Source organism: Heliangelus exortis, chromosome 3 (genome assembly GCF_036169615.1).
Source record: "Heliangelus exortis chromosome 3, bHelExo1.hap1, whole genome shotgun sequence".
Lineage (NCBI taxonomy): Eukaryota > Metazoa > Chordata > Aves > Apodiformes > Trochilidae > Heliangelus > Heliangelus exortis.
Genome location: NC_092424.1, coordinates 40,113,159 through 40,131,066, shown reverse-complemented (window position 1 = coordinate 40,131,066; position 17,908 = coordinate 40,113,159). Strand labels below are relative to the sequence as shown.

General features: G+C 44.9%; 1 protein-coding gene across 1 annotated transcript in view; it reads left to right on the top strand.

Annotated features, from left to right (window-relative positions):
• Positions 1–5,601: 5,601 nt before the first annotated feature.
• Positions 5,602–17,908, top strand: part of SNAP25 (synaptosome associated protein 25) — a 60,420-nt gene continuing 48,113 nt past the window's right edge. The window contains exon 1 of the mRNA XM_071740278.1: positions 5,602–6,102. The gene's annotated coding sequence lies outside the window, so the exon portion shown is untranslated. The remainder of the gene's footprint in view (positions 6,103–17,908) is intronic.

The following is a 17,908-nucleotide window of genomic DNA, read 5'->3' as shown; positions in this document are numbered from 1 at the left end:
CCTCACAGATGAGGGGTTGGAGCCATCCTGACAGCTCAGAAAATGGCCACTCTCTTTGTGAAAGACACAAAGAGTGGCATCATATGTGCTAGTGACAGAGGAAATCACTAGACCTGATGTCATGATCTTACATGGCAGCTCAAGCCTTCATACTGGTCTGGGATGGCATCTTCAGGATATCTTTGGCTGCTGGGTCTTTCAACATTTGCTGTGACAACAGCTGGACCTGAACTGATAACTCTGAAGGGGAGACCAAGAGCTGTCTATCTTCTGGACCAGTATCTAAGAGGAGAGGGGGTGTTCTGGTTTGCTTTGCATTTTTGTCTTTTGCTTCAGGACTTATGAGGCTTCCATTTCCTAATAAGTACCTCACTTGGTATAATTAGGCACAACAAGAATGAAGTTGGTGCTCCTGCACCACTTCACAACACTCATAAAATAGTGAAACAAACACATGTATTATGTGGGTGGTAATTGTAACTGTAAAGGAAGGATTACCTGTCCCCTCACCTCCAGGTGTATCATTTAAAATCACAAGCCAGCTTGTTGAACTCATCACAGCCCCATTGATTTCAAAGCCTGCAAACACAGAGAAGTGCACTTCTCAGTTCTGAAAGTCTGCTCACCGTTTTAAATTGCCTGTGTTTCCTGTAAATAAGCAGTATCTCCCAAAAGCACACTATCACTCTAAATGTTGATTAAACCAGCAAGTTAGTTTGCCCTCACTTAAAACTTAGTGGTCATACTATATGTCCAAAATTATATGGAGAACTGCAAATATTGTATGCTAATATATTGGTGTGTACTCCTGGTTTTTTGTGGTCACAGAAACATTAGGTATAAGAAACTGAAGTGGAGACTTCACCACCAAACATCAGTTGATTTTACTCTGTACACTTTAAACTTTAACAGCAATGGGATGTTAAAGAAGCCTCAAAAGGGCAAATTTGAAGATGAGTTTTTCAAAGTACTATCCTACATCTTTCTTTGTTTCTATGCTGTTTCTGTGGGCAAAACATGCCTACAACAGTCCTTCCCAGAGCACCGTACACACATGAGACTCCCGCTCACTGTGACTGGCAGGAGCTAAGGAGTCCACCCTCTGGCCCAGTCACAGTGGAGCTTGCAGAGTTTTGAGAGTCTGAGTCTGCAGCCCATGGCCTTAGGCAGTCTGAGCTGGTCTCCAAGGGCTTGGCATCGCCCAGCTTTTCCCAGGCTGGAATGTAACTCCTATTTAGCAACACATTTTCCCAAAGAGGCCTTTCCTGGCCAGTTCCAGCAATGCCCAGAAATACAACTGAAAAAGCACTGTCTATGTTGTCATTGAACAGAAATGCCTGGAACCTTCGAATGCCTCTAGGTTTGCACACCAGCCAGGAGGGTTTTACCCACAGTTTGATGTTCATGTTTCTCACTTCACTCTCTGTCCTCTTTTGTGAGACGACTGTTCTTTCTTCACTTCAGCATTTAGAGAAGTTCCTAACGGTTCCTAAGGTAAGGTGCAGGAGGTGAGTTCATATCTGATGATGATTTATTTTATTTAAGCAGTGATTGTTTTCAACTAAATATAGAGTTTAACCCTTACCTGCTGTCTCTGTCACAGGCACACAGACACACCTCTGTCTATACTCCCTTTTCTCCATAAAATATAAACCAAATGGTCCTATTCCTCCTTCCACTGTGTCCAGTACCTCGTGGCTCTGTGCCTAATGGGGCTTGTGCAGAGCCTTTTTCTCATGGCAGTTCAACTTGGTCTAAACTTCCTATCGTCAGGTCCCCTGGAGATCTCATTCCAGTCACACCTCCATGCCAGATTATAATCCCTGGAGATTCAATTGTCACAATATGTGACTACTCCTCCTTTACACATCAGATTGTGGGTGTTAATTTCTTGTGATGCAGTCACTAAACTGTGTAGCTATGGGGACGCACACAGCCAAGGCAGGGGGAAGTGAGCTCAGAAGTGGAGACCCACATTCAATGAATATTTAAGTCCTAGTTGCTCTTTAAGCAGCTGGTTGGAAATCAGGTACCAAAACACCTTTGGGGATCTGGATCTGGACATCTAAGTGAGTAACCAGGAAATCAGTGTGGACTCATCTTGGAGGGTTTACGTTAAAATGGTATTTTATATTTCTCTATTTTTGAACATAAGCCTCAAAGGAAACTTGACTTCGCAGGAACTGATGTACCCTATCACAGAGAGGTCCTGAAAAAAGCTTAACTGTGTATATAGGGATCCTGAAAATGCAGTGAAAAAAATTAAACTTGGGTCTAGCTCTTCCCACAAATTTAATTAAAGCATCCTGGGGCTCATAGGTGCAAGTCCTACTGATGGTCAAAATTAGTAGTTACATAAACAACAGTGAAAGACAGAAAATAATTATGAATTTGGCACAAAGGACTCAATCCTCAAATTGTTCTGATTGCACAGTTGTTAATAGATTTGGGCACGCATTGGCATCTATGCCTGGGAAAATGCAGAAATCTGAGAGGCTGTGAAATGTTAAGTGCCAAAGCAGGTACCTTTTTCCTCTAGTTTTTGCTATCTCTACTCTAGTTCAATTTACTTCCCAGCCACATACTCGAGGAATAGATGAGCAGCACTTAGATAAACAAGGTATCTTCCTCTTTGATGAAAAAAAAAAAATAAAAATCATAGCATATCATATGGGTATGTCTGAGGAAGGTGCAGGGAACTGAGATGGTCTTTGTGTTAGAACTGACTTCAGGAGATGCCAAGCATTAACATCCAGGAGTTGGTGGTACTGTTCAGCATTTTGGTGTTTCTCTCCCTTAGCAGCCTCACAGCCCATTTTTGCAGCATGCAGGAGTGAATTTTAGAGGCTGAAGGTGATTCTGTGAGGAGCAAGAAATCTCCCACTGGCTGTGATCAGACCTCAAATCAGGGACAAAATGAGGGCTGTTGTTTCCTCCCTGCTAAACTGCTGCAGAGCCCTTCACCAGTTCCTACCCAGTAATGTGGGAACCCACATCATGCCACTCTCATACAGGAAAGCATGTTCCCTGTCTCTTTATTCATGGGTTGTGCCCACAGGTACTGGTTGTTCATCTCACTGAAGATTTGCCTGAATAATTAGGAAGGAGCTGAATCATTCCTAGATGAAATTCCAGTTTTCTCTCTCCTCCTGCTTCAATTTTAGGCTTTCTCACAGGTCTCTCCTGTACATAGTGCAAAATGAGCATTTAAACACTATCAGGGAGACTCTAAACTCCCTATCTGCTTTAAAAAAACAAACAACAACAAAAAAAAAAAAACCAACAAAAAACCCCCCCAGAACAAAACAAACCAAAAAACCAAAAAAAAAAAACCCCACATCCTCCAAAGATGATAGCGATTCAACTAAATTTGCTCAGTAGCACTAATTGCGACAGAAATCCTAGTGCTGTGGTGCAAAAGGCTGCCCCCCTCTGCATTTCTGGGGATAGAGACATCTGTGCTCCTGAACAAGACAGAACACAGCCCTTCCTCTGCTCATTTTAAGAACAGCTGCAGGAAAAGTATTTGTTCCTACTAAGCTTAAGGAGCAATGTTTGTGATCTATTCTGCTCTATGTTGTTTTATTAAAATACATGACTTCTGCTGCTGCAGAGCTTGAAAATTAATCTTAAATTGAACAGTTTTCTCACTGGAAAGCTACCTTTCATCCTCCTCCCACTCCCTCCCTCCTCTCTCTTGTTTTTAGCATCCTTTATCCCTCTTTCCATAAGTTATGCTGCATTTTATTTTGCCTTCACTGCATTTTCCTCCCTGGCTTTTGATACAAGGGCCCAAATTTATCCCTGCTGGTATCCAATGGATTGAAGTCCTTCTCAAAGGCATTACTGGGCTGAATCCAAATGCAGACAGTGTTTTGCAGTGCTGGTGGCTTAGTCAAAACAACAGTTTATAATTTTTCTTTTGCTTTTGTTATCTCCCGTTAATATGAATTATTAATAAGTACTAGTATTGCACTCTTGAAAATTGTACTTCATTTCTGAACCACCTATCAGACAAGCTGTCTGAATGAAAATTCCTTTTTAACTTTCCATGTGTACTAGGAACTTACAAATTACAAAGCATGCACAGGGACAGCCTTCGTTTCAGACCAAGACTCACTCTGGGATCTGCAGTGTACAACTAAGTGAAGGGGGCTGGCTAATATTAACCCATGCATGAGAAAGACAGGAAAGGTTTCTGTTCCAAACTGCTATTAATGACACTAAATCTGTTTCTTGATCAGGCTGCTGTACCAGATCCCTTATTTGGGGGGGGAGGGGGAAGAAGGGTGCATATGGGTGTTCTTCACAGTGTTAACCTTACACTGTTATTCTGTGTTTACAGCCTTAAACCTGACAGCTTCTCTGCTTCTCTGCAGTTTTGATGTGCACAGCTCATTAGATACTCTAATGCAACAGGAAGCCCCCCTTGCCTGAGAATTCCTTTGTCATATATTTAGCAAACTTTTGATGACTTCCTTCCAAATGAGACCGAAGGACATATTTTCGTAGGAGAGAGTGAGAATCGCAAAGCACGATCTACAGTCACGTTTTTCTGTGGGGAACTACAGAGCAGGGGAGGAGGAATCACCCGCAGTACTCTCTCCTTCTCCCCCGTGCTTTCCCTCCCCTTCCCTCCCCCACTCCCATACAACCATAACACGAGATGAACGCGCTCCAAAATACAGCTGCAGAGCCTTCCCTCTCTTCCGGTTTTCCCTGCCACGGAAAAAGAAGGGAGGGGGGAAAGGATGAGGGTAGAATTATCGCTCATGTGGGACTAATGTTTTGACTCTGTGTCATCTGCAGACTCTTTAGAAAAGCCTGTACACATGGTGTCAGGGTTAAACATAGCCAGGGCTCAGCTATTGCTCAGTCAGGGAAGAAGGAGGCATCGTCACTCATCTGTAGGTCTGGATGGTTCCATAAATGAACACACGAAGGCTTGTGGAAGGAAAAGGAAGGGATGACTGAGGTTATGAAAGACAGTGTCGTACGTCAGATGCAGCTCCCCTGTCCCTCATCAAAAACCTCATTAAGAAATAAATGTTACAAAAATACTTTTTGTATGCAGTGAAAGGATTTCCTCCACGTTAGAAATCAAACTAGAGACAACTCTATTTGCTCCCAATTAGATGTGCTCTGAATTAATGTTTTGATTAATCCATGATAAATAAGACAGGTTCTTCCCTGGAACAGAGTCACTGTTTTCCTCCTCAGCAGCAGCGGGATATGCTCACTCTGCTATGTATCTGCACGTATGTGCCTGGCTTTTGTCTGTTTTTAATTTCTCTCTCTCTTTTTTGAACCTGTCTCACAAATTATCAGTTACAACACACATCCTTAACCACGGATTCCCTTGTGTTTGGCTGTTCTTACTTGGGGGATGTGGGGGGGGGGGGGGGGTGGAGAGGGGGAGAGAGGGGAGAGAAGAGGGGGAATAATCAGGTTATCACACCCAGACCCCTAGCAGGATGTTCTGAGAAATAAAAAGAGGGAGAGAACGAAGAATACACACATAAAAATAGAAGCCACGTAGATTGGCCATATATGGAGTACCGGGGACTTCAGAGGGATACCCTCTTCGGACCACCCCCTTTGGCGGAGGAAATCGCTGCTGCAGGAGGCCCCCTTTCCCCCCCTCCCCAGGCGGTTCACCCGCAGCTACGCTCAGCCCCCAGCCCCAACCCCGTCTCCCGTCCCTGGCCTTGGCCTGCAGGCGCTGAGCCCCGCATCGCACCGCTCCGCGCTAAGGGAGCCCGCGGAGGGGCCGTTCCTGAGGGGCTGCGGGGCCGCCTCGCCGTCGGTGCGCGATGCGCGGTGAGGTGCAGCGGCGGCAGCGGTGATGACTCAAGCCCGCCCGGTCCGCTCTGCCACCCCTCCCGCTCCCGCCCCCCCTCCCCTGCTCCCTCCCCCCGCCGGGGAGGGCTATTAAAAGCTGCTGACGTAGGAGCGGACGGCCATCTTTGATGAGGGCACGGCTCCCGGTCCATTGAAGAAGGAGACCCAGGGAGGTCAGCAGCGGCTGTCCTTGCCTCCCAGCTGCGGTACCGACCCATCGACCCCGCAGCCGCGGCCAGGCGTAGAGCTCCATAAGTCGAGGTAAGGATGTGGAACCACCGGGGGGACCGGCTGCTCAGGGGGGAGAAGGCGGTATTAATTAAAAAGAAATGAAAAATGATATATTTAAAGAGGGAAATGCTCGGCTTTTTGTCTCCAGCCTCTGAGGTACTACGGGGACGGAGGAAAGCAGAGAGAGGGGGTAATTTCGCCGCCAGCTTCACGGCAAGCTAGGGGTGGGAGCCGAGCTCTGCCTCTCTGCCGTAACAGGCACACTTGCGGATGGCAGGAGGTTGGAGGAGAAGGGAAATTCGGGAGAGGTCGGAGGAGAAGAGGAACCAGCGCCACTGCTCCCCGGAGCGGGAAGAAGGGTCTGCGGGCGCTCTGCCTTGCTCGGCCGGTCCGACGTGCTGCCTCCCGGGGCACTGCAGCGCCCTTCCCGCGCCGGGCTGCGGCGGCGCCTCAGGACCGCGGACAGGGGAAAGGGGGAGGAAGGGGAGGAACGGGGGGCAGAGGGGCGCCCAGCACCGCGGACACTGGTCGGGCCCCCGCCTCGGAGGGCAGCGCGCAGAGATTCAGTACCGCAGGGGAGGGGTTCAGCACCGCGGACAGCGCCGCGGCGAGGGGGTGTTCAGCACCGCGGACAGCGCCGCGGAGCTGCCTGCGCGGCTGCGGAAGACTGCGCGGCGCGGCGCCGAGCCCTCTGGCCGGCATCAGCGCGCAAGGACTGGCCGTGCTGCGGAGGCGAGCGTACTGCAGCGCCCTGCGGCTCCGCGCCTTTCCCCCTCCGGGCTGCCCTCCTCCTCGGCGAGACCCTGCCATCCATGTCGCACTAAAGAGCCTTCCCGCCGCTGGTGGTCTGCGCGCTCAGACCAGCACAGGAAACAGTTGTGGTGGGACGGGGTCCCCCGGTAGCTCATAATGCGCAGGGGGAGAAAGTGGAAAAAAAAAAAAAAAAAAGAGAGAGAGAGAGGAAAAAAAGAAAAAAAAAAAAGAAAAAGGGCAAACAGCTTCCATTCCTGAAATTAATCAGCATTTGTGCAGGATAAACAGGGGGGTTACATAACGCCCGGTCGGCGGGGTCCTTCAGGGACCGGGCATTGCCCGCCGGGACAAGCGGTATTCCCCCCAGGGGCTTCCCCGCTCCCACGGGGGCTCCGCACTCCCTGCCCTCAGAACCTTCCCCTTCGCTGCGAGCAGCGCTGCTGCCCCTCCGGCGTCTCGGGCACAGCATGCCACGGGCTCCGGTACCGAGGGGCTGGGGGATCCCCAAGCAGTGAGAGGGAGGACGGGACGAGCTGTCCTGTGTCGTTCCCCCTCCCCCCACCCGCTCTCCGCGACCACGCTGCGGAGCGGTGCGGAGCCCGCTGCCTTATGTAACGCGCCTCCCGGGCTGCCCTGTCACAGCCGGGCAAAGCCGCACCGTGCATCCACCCGCCTGGCCCCGGATCCCCTGTCCCTGTCTGTGTCTCCCCTCCCTCTCGCTCCCCGCCCCCCCGGGTGGCCTTTCCGCTCCCCGGCACCCGGGTCTCCACAAGCCCCCTCTGTACTGCTGATTGCTGGTGAAGTTGGTAACTTGACTGCTTTCTGCGGGGCGAATAAGCAAGGGGGAGAAGGGGGGATCGGGCCGCATGCGGGTCCAGACACTGCGCTGCGTAGCTGCGTCAAACCAGGGCCACGGGATCTGCCAGATTTACGTGCTTGGCTTAAATAATTGCTGCTGGTTTCGTTCCCGGCTGGAAAGAGGAGGGGAGGGGGGCACTGGTCTGCGGTTCAGCTCCGGGGTTAGTCCCAGCAACCCGTATCTGGCTGCTGCCAACCCTGGCCGCAGCATCTGCAAGGACATGCCTGACCCGCACCCCGCACCCCCCACCCCGTCCTTCCTTTGGGCATGGAGCAACAATCCCATCAACCACTGCAACAAGAGGACAGAGTGGGGCAGCCATCCCTGTGAGATGAGAAGGGAAGGGAGGAGAAAGAGAGGGATGGGGACACTTGGGAGATGATGCTCCAGGGAGTACAGCCGAGGAAGTGACTCGACTCTCCTGGGTTCTCATCACTCTGCGTGTCCCTGCATCATGGGCAGAGACGCCAGTCTAGGAAAAAGCAGCAGTTGTTTCCCATTGCTTCTGTGTGGTGCAGAAGGGGTCAGCCAGAAGGTGAACACTGAAGAGTGTGATACCTAGGATGAGTGCCAAAAAGACAACAGAGATGACCAAGTCAAAGGTGCAGGCAGGCTGGATTTGCAAAAGCAAGAGCTCCAGGCTCCCACTGAAGCGAAGAGGAGTAGCAGAAACTCAGCATGTTACGAAACAAAATGCAGCTAAATAGCAACTCCCAAGTAAATACAGCTTAACTTTCTTTCTACAACTAACTAGAAAATTATTCAAGGACCAGGATTTGTGTCCACTGAACTCATAGGAGCATGGAAAGAAAGAACAGCAGAATCCAGCCAGTACCAATCCCTCAAAATACATGTTCTGAGGTGCATCTCCAATTTTCACATTTATTACACTGGAGGTGGAAGCTGTTTTTATGCTAATTTGTCTCTGTATGCTTTAGGTATGGCAACAAATAGCAAGATTAAAGTGGTGAGGTAAATAATGCATGGTCTTTCCCTAATGCTTGCACTGCTTTAACAGCAAGGTAACAAAGCAAAATACTTTCCTGTTAGTACAAACAACTTCAACAATTTTTATATCTATGTGCCACGAGGCTATGGTTTCAGTGTTTGTAGCAGCCCCTGGGAGAAAATTGAGAATATGTGGCACAGTGTAGGGCTCACTTTCTTAAGGATTTCTTTTCTCAGAAATGTAGAGAATTTTAGGAAGAGAAAAAACTGGTTTTGCTTTGCCTTGGCTTGTCACTCAACTACTCTTTTTCTAGTATTTTTTCCTGGATTGCTGTCATAACTCTTTATAATATAAGCACAGTACTTCCATCTATACATGTTTATAGACACATGCATGTATGCATTTCAGAAATTTTGAGGGTTATAAACCCAGTAAAACCACAACAAATGTAGACTGACTTTATAGCCTTCACCAGAAAATGTGATTTTTTTTGTCTGTGAAATTTCATCCACCACTACCAATGCAGTCACCTTTGGGCTGGGCTAGTGCCAGGCAATCTGGAATCTTAGGCTTGTGACTAAGAGAGAGAGGAAGAATGTGTTGCTTGAGCTGCAAAAGGATGCAGATATCAGGAAGACCACCTGTAGGAAGCTAGTCTTTGGAGAGGGCATCAGGACTCACATATCTACTCCTGGGGGTGCTGGATACAGTTCAACAAGTCCAGCAGTTGACAAATAACAGTGTATTTTTAGCTTGATATTTTTAGCCTTAAATTACAGCTTTATCCTTAGCTTCAGTGAACTCTGCCTTTCTTCCCTATTGACCTTGCAGATTTAGCTTTCTGCATCATATTGCAATGAGCACTTCCACAAAGCACACAAGTCATCTTCTTAGATCTTGTCAGTTATTCCTTCGTTACTTCATCCACAAACACTCAGATTCACCATCAGCAAACTCTGCCTCTCATCAAGTCACAGTTTTAAAGATTCTGTCTCACATCCCACCAAATTTTCTATGACTTTCTACTGAGCACAAAGACAAGTCAGCTTCATAGACTAAACCTTGTTTTTTCTGGCTTTATGATCACTCAGTGGCTGATGCTGTGAGACTCAAAAGTGGATTTGAATGGCCTAGAGGAAGTGTTCAAACCACTTTCTCTGTTATTTTAGGCTGAAATTTATCTTTGCTTTTACATCTGTCATTTAGTTCACTTGTTATTTCCTCATCTTCATGCTGATTTTGACTTGTTAAAGAGCTCCATGATGAAAGAAACAGAAGCTTGGGGAAAGCATTAGGATCCTGATGTGCAGGGAGATGAGTATAGACTTCTGATTTTGATTATTTCAAGGAGACTATTCCAAAGTCAGTGAAGTCAAGGAAAATACTTCCACTGGTGAGGTAGATTTTGAATGAGGCTCTGAATATGCTCACCAGTCAGGCTGTGTGCTGCAGGGAATGGAAAGCTTTCCATTCTCAGCAATGGCTGTGTATTGATCAGCCTTACGGTCCAAGAAGAAACCCTACACATCGTTTTGTGGAACTTGTAACAGAAAGAACATTTAGCAGTTAGGTTTTTAAAAGGAAAGAAGGTTAAAATGTTTCATCTGAAATATACTGGTATGAATATACTGGCATGCTGTGATTCTACAGAGAATACCATCATTATAATTATTTATTTTTTTTTAACAATGAGAGATATATTACCCACTGGAGAAAGCTGAATTCTAACACAAGCATAGGGAGCAGAAAAGGAAATACTAAGTAATTAATCATGGTCACTCCCAGCCTTCGAAAGCTTTAAGCTAATGCTGACTAATCTGTGTTCTGCCTGGCTATTTAAAAGAAAAAAAAATTTTTTTAGACCTAACAATGCTCTGCTTCACTTTTTATATGGGATTTGACTTATTATTGGGCCACATCGTCAGCCGGTGTGAATTAGTGTTGCTGAGTGCTGTGCCACACTACAGGCTACTGAGCTTCCAAGCTGGGACCCATCACTCATGTTTTAAAACAGAAATGACCATACTTGCTGAAGGAGCAGGTTTTCCTAGAAACAGAATTAGCTGGAAACGGCACATAGACACATATCCTAGTTTTAATAAAACCCTATTTTTTACCAGCCTGGCGTCGTTGCCGCAGATTCTGCCAGGCAGGGCTCACGCCTCGGTCTGCACCGCTCAGAAATGGTGACAGAAAGCAAGGAAGAGGCAGGGGAGAAGGAACACTGCACGGTGTGGCTGAATTTCAGTCTGAGTTCTGCTGCACTCTGCTGGTACATAACACCAGCAGAACTTTTTCTCTGGAGTAAAACCCATGAATACAGATGAGTTTTTCCTAGAAGCACATTCGGGTGTAGAAAAAGTCCGAACTCTATAAATGGATGTGCAGCTAAAGGAACCTTGCACTTACTTTCAGGCACTGTTTGACTTTACAGACTGGACTTCCCAGCAGTAGCCATTCACTTCTTCTCCAAACTGGGAAGTAGCAGGCAGTTTCCCCGCATTCCAATAAATACACAGGAAAATAATGCTTCTTCCACCAAGTTTTTAAGGCAATATTTTTGATATTCAATTATTCAGCCACACTGTCGGTAGAGTAGAAGTATTAAAGGACATAGGCAAAGTTAAATTTAACTGTTCACATTTTTAAAACAGAAGGAGAGGAACTGTTCTTATACATTTCTACTATAGTTATAGTTTTCCTTGTGCTTTCAATATGAAAAAGTTGTTGTGCCTGAGTTTACTGGTAGAATCTATGAGCAAAACAATAATTATCATAGCCTTTGTCAGTGCCAATAGCTAAAATATATATCCTAGACATGACAAAAAGATGCTTCATGTAGGTGTTTTTTGAAATAAATGCCAAATGTACTATTTCTTACTCAAAACTTACCAATTAGCAGGGAGGAGTATATGCAAAGGCACAGCAGAGCTCTTGCTAGGGGACACTTGTAATCTTAATTGCTTCCATGTCCCCCATTTTCCAGTAGCACATCCTCACTAAAAATCCCAGGCAAATCTCCAAAGGCTTTCACAGTCACTACTAGCCTGTACAAGAGAATATAAGATTAGTGTGAAGTTAGTTGAAAACTAAAGGCTCTGATCACATCACAGTTACTGGGGTTTCTATGGTGTATTTATTTGGTATAATTACTCTCCATACAAAGGGGAGGAATTCTGGTTTTGGATTGCAGTTGAATCAGAATTTATTTTTTTTTTTTCATTATAAACAAGTTATTTGGAAGATGTTCCAGCCATTCCTTCAATTCCTTCCCCTGTCCTGAAAATTATAGCTCACAGTGGAACTGTGCAGATACCACTTCATTCATCTTTCCTACAGAGGTAAATGTATTTCCTCCAGCTACTCCTAAAAATGTCACAAAAAAAGTGTACTTCTTCAGAAAACCTGGTCTGTCAAAGGAATGTTTCCATTCACTGCTTTTTTTTTTAAAGCAGGAATAGAAGTCTTCCATGCATATTCAAGCATCTTTTAAAAGAAAAGGAACTAAAATTAGCTTCACCATGCTTCACATGCAAATTAAAGTTTTCTTTCTCCCCTCCACGTTAGTATTTTTTGGTTCAGTCTGGTCTTCATTCACATCCTTAGGCACCTCACTGTTCACCTCCATGGGATTTAGACAAGCCTGCCTTGCTGCAGGCATCAGGGAACTGTTTGATTGAGCTCAGCTCTGCTTCTGCCTGGTGTGCCTCTGCTTCATGATGGACACACAGCTCCCCAAGCTCAGGGCTGAACAGCCCTGACCCTGCACGTGACTGACATTTTTAGGAGAGAAATTTCTGTTCTCTAGTTCTTAGTCACAGGCATCTCCTCCGAATAATCTGTTCTTGCAGAAAGCAGTAAGAATGCTATTGCAATTTATTGGCCTAGATATGGTCAGTAACAGTCACTTTAGCTTCAGATATTGTGGTTTAGTGATTAAAGAATAGGGGCTTCACCCAGAATATCTGGATTCAGTGTCACACATTTAATAAACATAACCTCTGTCAAATACCTGAATCTCATAGAATCATAGAATATCAGGTTTGAGGGGACCTCAAGAATCATCTGGCCCAACCCTTCTCATATTATTGTTTATATGATACATCTCAGCACTCTGTCAAGCTGAGACTTGAAACTTTCCAAAGTGGGCAAATCCACCACTTTCCCTGGTAGATCATTCCAATGTCTGACAGTCCTCATAATGAAAAATTTTCCTCTTATGTTCAATAGGAATCTCTCCAGAAGCCATTTGTGCTCATTGCCCCTTGTCTTGTCTATGTGGCTCCTTGTAAACAGTGAGTCTCCATCGTCTTTGTAGCCCCCCTTTAAGTACTGAAAAATCATAATAAGGTCTCTCCTAAGTCTTCTCTTCTCAAGGCTGAACAAACCCAGTTTTCTCAGCCTCTCTTGACATGGAGAGGCTCAATTTCCTCCACCCACAAAAGAAAGAACTGAGATTAAAGCAACTTTAATTTCCATTTCTCAGCTTCAGAGGTAGGACAAGGATCTCTTGCCTTTGGAAAGATATTCTTAATGGATATTAGAGCATAACAGTCTCCATTGCCTGGGACTGGTGACCTAAAAATTGATATCCCTAGAATGAAACATCCTCCCAATGTAAGTTATCTTTCACTTAGCATTCAGGGGGGCATTACACATGATTGTTCCCTTCCATCTTGTAGAAGGCTGGAAGGTGCCATATAAGCCCAAATGATTGATATTGGATTCACAATTAGAAAGAGCAGCAAGTGAGGTCAGACCAGAAGGTAGATGAAACATTCAGGCTCATGCTCTCATGGCCAGGCATAACACAGACAAGGATTTTGTCAGAGCTGTGGGTGTTTTGCCAGAGCTGCATTAAGCTTCAGGGGACAGTGGGACTGAGCCCTCCCCCTTCACCAGCAGCACTTCCAAGTCAGTAACATGACATCTTAATATACAGCCCAGATGTGTTTTGTGAATATCTGAGTATTGCAGCCAAACATTTGTTTTCCACAGAGTATTCACTTAACTGACATTCAAGTATGTGAAAAGCCCTCAAGAAACAACCTAAGGTATGCAAACCCAATTCAATTGGAATTCACCACTGATTCCTAACAGCAGTTCTCCCAAGGGAAGCATTTGTTTTATTTGCTCAGCTGTATGGAGACATATTACCTAATCTTTTGAAGGCTTTCCTATAGGGTTTTGCTATTAAAAACACGTTCTTGGGATATTGCACCTGTTTTTGCAATGTCTGAAAATATCTATTATTATACCACCAAGAGGAGCAAAAAAACACAAAGGCCAACAGCAGCAAAGGGTTTTAAGATTGTGCTTGATGACCTCATGAAGGGGATCATAGGATGTAGCTGTTTGTGGTCACAAGAGTCTAGACTTGATAAAGCAGCAAGCCTCTTCAAGCCTGATTTTCTGAGGAGGTTTTTTTATTCAAAAAAATAGAAAAGACAGGAGAAAAAAAGCCTGGGTGGCTCTCTGCTGTGGTAGAGACCTGTCAGTTTAGTTCATTTTAGAAATGAGCACATCAAGAAAGAGACAGTGGAAAAAAACCTTGAGGCACCAGAAATGGACTAAGTATAATTGAAAAGGCTCTAGTCCACTTTTGTAATGTAACACTGGGGCTGTCTGCAAGCCTCAAGTTCTCAAGCAAGCAAGGCCTGTTTAAACCATTGCATCACCTAGTTCCTTTATAATTTTTTTAAAATTAACTGTTCAAAATGGTACAATATAGCTGCTCCTGGAGCAAATTTAAGCTCTGAAGAGAATTTTCTAAGCCTGATAAACCAGAACTGGTGTGTGTTTCTAACAGGTTGATAGGTAAGAATGCAAGAGAGCTGCAAACACCAAAAAATGGTGCTAGCTACTTTAGGACCTGAAGCAGCATGGTAGCTAGCATTCAGTATAAAGGTCTTGGTGTGATGGTATGGACAGAGAAGGAAGAAAATTATTAGTGTGAGGGTGGTGAGACACTAGCACAGGTTGGCCAGGGAGGCAGTCATTGATGCCCCCTCCCTGGAAATGTTCAAGGCCGAGTTGGATGAGGCTTTGAGCACCTGGTCTAGTGGAAGGTGTCCCTGCTCATGCAGGAGGATTGGAACTAGATTTTTAAGGTCCCCTCCAACCCAAACCATTCTGTTCTGTACCTATGGTTCTATGGAATGCCACAGGCTGCCCAGAACGAATGCAAAGGGGCAAATGAGGAAACTATAGGAGGACAGGGCATCAGGATGGTAGTGTTTGTGAGAACTGTGGGGACTGCTCCCCTCCAATTAGTGTTTCAGAGACAAAGAGCTGAGCAAAATGTCAATGTTTGCTACCTACTCACTGCAGTATTTGAGACATGTGCTTACCCCACAGCACTTAGACTGAAAAGAAAAACAGTGTTTGTGATATCACAAGGTAGAGCCCTGACTTTTTTTCCTTTAGCTAGAAAGCCTAAAAAAGGCATTCTTTTCAAGTGTGTCAGAAATAGAAGCCTATTTTAGAAGAGACATGAAGTTATTAGTGCAAATTAATAGCTCCAGATGAGGGTTAAATTACTGCCTCACAGCTGAACACATGAGACAAAATGAAAGTAGTAGACTATAAAAAGGGCATCACCAGAAGTGATGAGATCCCATTTTGAGGTGGGATTTGTGAACACCGTGCTCATGCTTGTAAGCAGTTGATCAGATGAATGGTTTCATGGGCCAGAGCAAGGGAAAGAAAGGACAAAAATCCCATTTTTAAGCTCAAGCTGTCCAGCCTCACAAGCTACAATTAAATAGCATAGAGTTCTGTCTCCTGGGCTCCCTCAAAGCTGACAGGTGAAGGGAGCTTTCCAGAGCAAATAAGTTTAGTTGGGACAGCACTAACTGAGTTAGCTTCATGAGAAAAATTCCAAGTTTACGGATATTGCCACTGAAAAATCACAGTAATCCTTTTATATAGATATTTCTGAAGACACTTCAGTTATATTTCATTTGGGTAGGAAAAATGTTTCTTCCTATCTCATCCCCACTTTCAGTGGATGAAGAGAAAATTTAAAAACCCACTTTCGCTATTTATGAACAGGGCAAGGAAAAAAGAATTACAGAAAAATGTTCAAATACCAAGTACTCAGATATAATGGGACATCAAAAAAACCCAAATAAGAACATTTCTGCAAATTCTATTAGAGCAGCACTTGGATCAGGGTATCCTGGTGCATAAAAGCATATAAGGATGTGCCACAAGCACTTGTGCAGACTATTAACAACAGCATGGTTAACAACTTGACATGAGCAGGTCCTACCAACCAGAGATAGCCCTTCTCCAGCTGACATACCATATTGGTAATAAAACATCCTAAAGAACTGAAACCACTGAAACAATAGCTAGAAGAAAAGGAAGTTGTTCCAGTGTCAGGATGCTTCCTAGTTTGAGTATTTAGCCCCAAATCCTTAGCTAGGCTGAATCAGTACAGCACCATTCCAATCAGAAGAGCAAACCTGATTGGCACCATGTGGAGATCCTAACAGCACCTGACATAAAAACACACTTTAAGGGGAAGAGAAAGGGTTTTTTTGGCAGTAATTAGGCCCTTTTTAACTCTCAGGACACAATAACGAAGGAGCCTATTCAAAAAGCAAATGTGTTAAGTGCAAACACTTTAATAATGCAAAGCTGATCACAAAACTGCAGAACTGCTGCTCCTTTCCAAGGGAAGTGGAGCGTGCAACTGGAGCACGCAGTGCAGGATGGAGGCAGAGGAAGCATTGAATGCATTTCTCCCATGCCCTAAGAAAACAGGGGCTGTGCTTGTGGTCTTCCACACACCACAAAGAACCAACAGCACAACCCCTGCCTGAATCTCAGAATTAAAAATAAATTAAATCACTGACTGAGGAACTAAGCAGAAAATTACAGATATACAAACATACAGTGGTTTATACAAGGCAGGAACATAGCCTAATCCATGAAACCCTTAATCAGTTGAACGCAATAGGAATTTTGCTATGAATCATAATATGTCTAAAGGAGAATGTGGTCAAGTCCCTTGGCAGAGCAGAACAGACCCACCTCTACTGAATCAGGTTTTTTAGGACCCAAAGCATGCATTCAGTATAAAGGTCTTGGTGTGATGGATGGATGGATGGACGGATGGAAGGAAGGAAGGAAGAAAGGAAGGAAGGAAGGAAGGAAGGAAGCAAGCAAGCAAGCAAGCAAGCAAGCAAGCAAGCAAGGAAGCAAGGAAGCAAGGAAGGAAGGACACCCTTCCTGCTGTGCACCCACAGCAAGGGTGAGGCTGGGAAATATGGCTCATCAGCACCCCAGTAATCACATGGCTGAAATATTTTCAAGGCATGACTTGGCTGAATCAGCAAGAGAACAATTTTTAGCACATCAATTATATCATGAATATTTTCCTGTGTTTTGGGAATGTGCACCACAGATTTTTATTTCCTTGACTTCTTCGTTTGAAATGATTTTCTGAGAAAATAATTTCTAGATCTTCAGACTGCTTACTGCACACACTTTAAGTTCCACCTGCTCTGCATTCTTTCCATGTTGTACCTCGGGCTTTCTACTCCCTGACCGACTGTGCAGTGACTACAGATGTGGGCAGAGTGAAAAGCTTGTGTTTCAAACACAGAGTTTCCAGTAATTTTGACCACAAGATTTTCTACATGAATCTCACCTGTGGAATAATATGAATTTGAGGCAGAGGATACTATTAAAATGCAGAATTGCAGCTGGATGTGTGTTGTTCACATTTCCTCAGCTGAGATACCATGTTTGCCTCTGCAGAAATAGCAACAGTCACAAGAGATGCAGCCCCCAGAGAATCATGTTGAGTGAAGAGGAATATCTGGGACAGTGATTTAGCTTGTCTTGATTATGACATTCCTCATAGATGCTGTACCATTGTAAAAAGACCTCTGAAAGGAAGATAACAGGGTGTTTAGGTCTCCCATGACTAAAGTGGAGGAACAAATGGCAATTATGTCAATGCTAATATAGTATGACATACTTCTACAAAAACCTCCAAGCAAGCTGTTGGGAATAAGAGCATTCAACCTGAATTTTAGAAAATCCTTTCTCTGCTGCCATATGTTGTAATACAGAGAAAAGCCATGAAACTGGCTTTGAACCAGTGAAGTGTAAACAAGTTTTTGTTGTTTAAGTGACAGTCTCATTTTCACAAACTCATGCCCAGTATTGACTCTGAGATGGGCCATAGCCACCAAGATGCATAAGATCAAAGAAGTGTCCATCTCATGCCAGGGGTGGCTTAGTCCAACATTAGAGACATG